At 40.5% G+C, this 6,126-nt stretch overlaps 1 non-coding gene across 1 annotated transcript; it reads left to right on the forward strand.

Annotated features, from left to right (window-relative positions):
- The first annotated feature begins 4,434 nt into the window (after positions 1-4,434).
- On the forward strand, positions 4,435-4,509 carry Trnas-uga (transfer RNA serine (anticodon UGA)). Its single transcript has one exon. It is a non-coding gene; the product is annotated as a tRNA-Ser (tRNA).
- The last annotated feature ends 1,617 nt before the right edge of the window (positions 4,510-6,126 follow it).

Below are 6,126 nucleotides of genomic sequence, written 5' to 3' on the forward strand. Positions count from 1 at the left end.
TATCCGATGCCTTTATTGACAATAGCACACCACATGTCCCAGTCGTCCGCAGTGGAAACATGCTGGTTGGTTATCCTGGGTCCTCCAGACATTCGTCTTCCTTGGTGTCCAAACAAGCTCGTCATGCGGCTTTGTAGGAACGTAACTTCGCCTGGGATCCAACTTTTTTGCCGTTTTAAAGGGAAATGAAGGACGGGAGATTGGGTTCAATGTCTGTTCCTCTTCCTCCCTTATAACCTCTTGAAATGTCTCGGTTTTTTGCTCGCTGTGCAATCCAAGTGCCTTCTGAACTTCCTCTCTCACTATCTGATGAAGAACACTAGTGAAATCAGTTTTTTCTCCATCACAGACATCGATACGACGTTTGGAAGCCGTTCAAACTTCTTGCGTGTAATTCTTTTATGATGCATTGTCTTGATATACTGGCACCATTTTATGAAGTCGTCTGCTGTCGAAACCTCCTGCAGGAGCAGGGCTCGATACATGTCCTCAGCAACACCCTTCATGAGATGTGCAACCTTATCTTCCTTCTTCATTCGAGGATCCACTATTTTACACAGCTCCAAGACATCTTGAATGTAGGATGCTGTCGTTTCTCCTGGATGCTGTGCCCTTCACTTTAATTTATCTTCAGCCTTGCACTTCTGTCATTGTGTGTCACCGAAATATTTGTGCAATTCCACCTGGAATACTTACCAGCTTGTGCACTTCTCCTCATTGTTCTCATACCATAGCTTGTGCAGTGCCCTCCAAGTAGAAAAATACGTTAGCCAGACACACGGTGTTATCCCATTTGTTAAATTTGGCTATATGCTCATATACCTTCAGTCACTTGTTTGGGTCGTGTCCATCGTCACCAGAGAACCTGGAAGGATGTTTCATGTGGTGGCGCACAGTTGCTGTTATCATGACGTCTTCTTCTTCTGTCTCTGATAGATTGCAATCTGTTGAATATGACTCGATCTCAGGTTTCTCGCCAAGTAAACGGCAGCTCTGTCGTTGCCTGATGGGAGCCACTGTGTCATCGATAATGTGCAGTATCACAAGTTCCAATATCCAGTGCCTCCACCAGAATAATGTCACGTAGAGGAAGATGTAAGTAGATGAATGACAAACACTAGCTTCACTTAACGAAGGCTTATTCAGCACTTACACATACAAGAGTGCGGAGCGAACTGCCTCCGGCCAGAACACATACAGTATATATACAGTTACAGAACGTTCCAGTACAATGATTCTTGTCATTTGTGGATACTTCTAGAATATACTCAAACCGAATATAGAAATTAAAATTGTACAGTCCAGGTGAGTTTTGAACTGAGGACCTTCAATGCAACAGTTTAGTATCATATCCACTACACCACGGAGCTACTCAGCTCCTTCTGTGACAATGTGATGAAATGGGGAATTGTACAACCTTCATTTTCACCCTATTGTAGTCCTCTATTACCAGTAAGTAAACCGGACAGTTCTGTAAGATTAGTTCTCGATGCTAGACGTATCAATAAGATTACATATACGACCAGACTACTTGGACAAACAGCTTCTAAAGTTTTACAATACAAAATATCTCAGTATACTCAATCTCATGATGTCCTACTGGCAAGCAAAGCTCCTCGTAGGAAATCGAAAATATAAAGCATTTGTTTGTGGTGGCAGAAGTTACGAATTCTGTGTTCTACCTTTTAGACTGAACATTAGTGCAGGCATGTTTATATCGTCATTGGACAAGGTTTTAAGACCATAATTGCTTAGCAAAGTCACTGTCTGTGTAGACGATCTGCTACTAGCCATACCTACTTGGTTAGAACATATCAGGCTCATTGAACAGGTGCTTCAACGATTTGCAGATTACAGAGTAACAGCCAATTTAAAAAAGTCTAGTTTTGGTAGGCAGCAAGTCAGATTTTTAGGATATGTTCTGTCAGAGCAAGGTGTATTACCTGACCCGAAAAAACTTAATGCCATACGCAATTGTCCAGCTCCAAGGAATAAAAAACAACTAAAAGCTTTTTTAGGACTAGCATCTTTTTTTCGTAAATATGTACCACAGCAACTGACGAACAGTGATGCATTGCTCAACTTGTGAAAAAATAGGCCTTGATTATGGGATGATGAGTATCGGAAGGTCTTTAATAACATCAAGCAGGCATTAGTCAATACAAACATTCTTAGCCACCCTGACATGTCCGAGGATTTTTGTCTGTGCACAGATGCCTCATCTCAAGGGCTGGGGGCATGCTTGCTCCAGATGTGGGAAGAAGAAGGTAAACAAGTAGCCAAGGTCATCAGTTTTGATAGTCATACATTATCAGAAATGTAAAGATCTTACTCTGTGTCAGAATTGGAAAGTTTAACTGTAATATGGGCATATAAAAAGTATGAATATTTTTTGTGGGGCAAGAATACCAAAGTTTACTGTGACTGTCAGTCACTGTCATTTCTTTTAACATGTAAACTGTTGCGTGGTAAATTAGCTAGGTGGTGTCTATATTTACAAGAATTCAATTTCGAGATCATTTATATTAAACGAAGTCAGAATGTTATTTTAGATGCCTTGTCTAGGTTACCTCAAGATTTAGAGGAATTTAGTGAATTAACAGAGCAAGATGTAGAAAGCAAAATGTTATTAATGCAGGCTACAACACAACAGTCTGATTACCATAAGTTCTGTGAGCAAATGGAAATTATACAACAGCAAGATCACAGATGGAGTAAAGTCATGCAAAACCTGAAGCAAGATGAAGGTGGAAAGGTAAGTAAATGGTATAAGGAGTATAAGGGTTTTTTGTTTCATAGGAAACACGAAAAATCTGATCAATGGTGTGTGAAAAATCAAAACAGTCCAATGTGTCAAAATATACTGAGCTATACCCAATACTCTCAAAAAACCCCAGTAGATATAGTATCCCTGGACATAGCTGGTCCATATCCAAGAAGTAAAGCAGGAGTAAGGTACGTAGTAGCACTCTACGATATTTTCTCAAAACATGTCAAAATGCATGCCATTAAGAATGCAACAGCCACAAATATAAGAAAAAGAATTGAGGGAGACTATTTGAGAAGAGTAGGTAAACCAAAGGTGCTACTAACTGATAATGCTTAATATTTCGTAGGGCAAAAGTGGAAACGATTTGTCCTCACAGGGCATAAAGCACATATTAGTAAGCTTTTTTCACCCAGAAGCAAGCCCAGTAGAACAAGTCTTTAAAGAATTTAACCAGTTTATTAGGACTTACACCCCTCACAAACACACCCGATGGGTGGAATATGTAACTCCTTTCATGCAAGTTGTCAATAACCTTCCACATTCTTCAACAGGTTTCACACCTAACAAATTGATGTTCCGGACAAAACAAACAAATGAGTGGGGGTTGCCCATACCAAAGCTGCCCACTACAGTGATGACACTACAAGACAAAATCAAACAAGCCATGGTTACACTAGAAAACATGGCCGATTACAGAAAGAAGAGTTATGATAAGAAACTGAAACGAGTTATGCAATTTTTTGAAGGGCAACGAGTCCTCTTAAGGACGCACCCTAAACTGACAAAATTTGGCAAACTGAATAAGAAGTGGCAATTACTCTGTTCAGGATGATATGCAATTTCCAAAATACCATACCTTGGGACGTACAGATTAGTCTATGAGAAAACAAGGAGAGACAATGCTCTCCACCCTCACAAAGATATAAAAGCTTTTATAGAATGATGAAGCTAGGTAACATTTTTTCTCTCTATCACAAGAGAATTGTATATGGTGTGTATAAATCTAAGTGTAATTTTTCTTCTGGAGTGTATTTTAAGATAAAGTTATGTGTAAAGGCATAAGTAATTCTTTTGATTTGTACACATAGGTATAAAATTAACAGCAATGAGAAGTAATACACTGCTAAATGCCAAGCAAAAGTATAAACAAATTAGTGTATGGCTCTGCTGTCCGCGCTCAACAATACGTGCTGTCAGTAGAAGGAGAGGTGGTATTGACCTGTGTGCATATGCGGCAGACTCGCAGAAGGTGCAACCAAACAGGAATACGAAATGTACTGGTACATAACTTAAATACAAAGTAAATGGAAATACTATGTAATTACATCTACTATCTAAGAACTACAGAACCTATTGATATGTGTAAACAGAGATTTAATTAAATACTAAGCTATACACAACATGAAACTTCCTGACAGATTAAAACTGTGTGCCCGACCGAGACTCGAACTCGGGACCTTTGCCTTTCGCGGGCAAGTGCTCTACCAACTGAGCTACCGAAGCACGACTCACGCCCGGTACTCACAGCTTTACTTCTGCCAGTACCTCGTCTCCTACCTTCCAAACTTTACAGAAGCTCCTTCGCAGGAGAGCTTCTGTAAAGTTTGGAAGGTAGGAGATGAGGTACTGGCAGAAGTAAAGCTGTGAGTACCGGGCGTGAGTCGTGCTTCGGTAGCTCAGTTGGTAGAGCACTTGCCCGTGAAAGGCAAAGGTCCCGAGTTCGAGTCTCGGTCGGGCACACAGTTTTAATCTGCCAGGAAGTTTCATATCAGCGCACACTCCGCTGCAGAGTGAAAATCTCATTCTGGAAACATCCCCCAGGCTGTGGATAAGCCATGTCTCCGCAATATCCTTTCTTTCAGGAGTGCTAGTTCTGCAAGGTTCGCAGGAGAGCTTCTGTAAAGTTTGGAAGGTAGGAGACGAGGTACTGGCAGAAGTAAAGCTGTGAGTACCGGGCGTGAGTCGTGCTTCGGTAGCTCAGTTGGTAGAGCACTTGCCCGCGAAAGGCAAAGGTCCCAAGTTCGAGTCTCGGTCGGGCACACAGTTTTAATCTGCCAGGAAGTTTCATATCAGCGCACACTCCGCTGCAGAGTGAAAATCTCATTCTGGAAACATCCCCCAGGCTGTGGCTAAGCCATGTCTCCGCAATATCCTTTCTTTCAGGAGTGCTAGTTCTGCAAGGTTTCGCAGGAGAGCTTCTGTAAAGTTTGGAAGGTAGGAGACGAGGTACTGGCAGAAGTAAAGCTGTGAGTACCGGGCGTGAGTCGTGCTTCGGTAGCTCAGTTGGTAGAGCACTTGCCCGCGAAAGGCAAAGGTCCCGAGTTCGAGTCTCGGTCGGGCACACAGTTTTAATCTGCCAGGAAGTTTCATATCAGCGCACACTCCGCTGCAGAGTGAAAATCTCATTCTATATACAACATATTTACAAAGCAAAAGAAAGCTATATCTAAGGTAAGAAGAAACTACAAAATACCGTAAGGAATGTCAACTAATTTTCTTTGCAGAGTAAATGATCATAAAGGGTAACAGAATAAACGAATGTCTATGAATGTAAACAAAGTATAGAAATATCTGCGGCTGAGTGTAATGACCAAATGTATCGAATGTACCAAGCTACGTAATGCAATTAGTTTTAAGTTAGTTTTAAATTTTTTTCTTTCAGCGACCAGTGCATTGTCACGGCGCAGAAGAATAGAATGAAGTCGGAAGTAACGAGTACCAAATGAAGAAAAGGACCGCACCTCAAGTAAACAATTTAGTCATAAGGATATTTATACAAAGGTCATAGGGCAAATGAAAAAAGGAAAATATGCATTGTCGCAGTATATCTCCATGACATTTATCAGTACCTATTTGGTGCAGAATACACATAAACCTTTAAGCATGTGATTTTACAAGAACCAATTAATTTTTATCGTGTCACATGAAAGACTGAATAACGACATTTTCAAGTACTCATGAAAGATAAATCTATGATGGTTAAAACTTCATATTTCACACTAAGCTACATGTGAACTGAAGAAAACGGCACTAATGCATTAAGAAACATGATACTACGTGAATGATTAGTCAGTACGCATTATTTGCGTGAAATAAAAGTTCCTTGGCAACTAGTCCATGATTGTTCAAGCAACATTTCCTCATAAATCCTTGCGCCAGTAGATGAATATTTCCTTTCTTCCCTCCCAACCATAGGAGGTGGTGCCAAGAGTAGTTAGGCCAGCAATGCATAATGTTTTAGTCCTATTTCCATTGTTTTTTTCTCTCCTCTACCTAAGGAAGAAATGAGCTCCCATAAGTGATAAAAGACTATCTATAAAATGAAGTATAAATGTATCATATGCTTGTATTGTATC

Source organism: Schistocerca serialis, chromosome 2, assembly GCF_023864345.2.
Source record: "Schistocerca serialis cubense isolate TAMUIC-IGC-003099 chromosome 2, iqSchSeri2.2, whole genome shotgun sequence".
NCBI lineage: Eukaryota > Metazoa > Arthropoda > Insecta > Orthoptera > Acrididae > Schistocerca > Schistocerca serialis.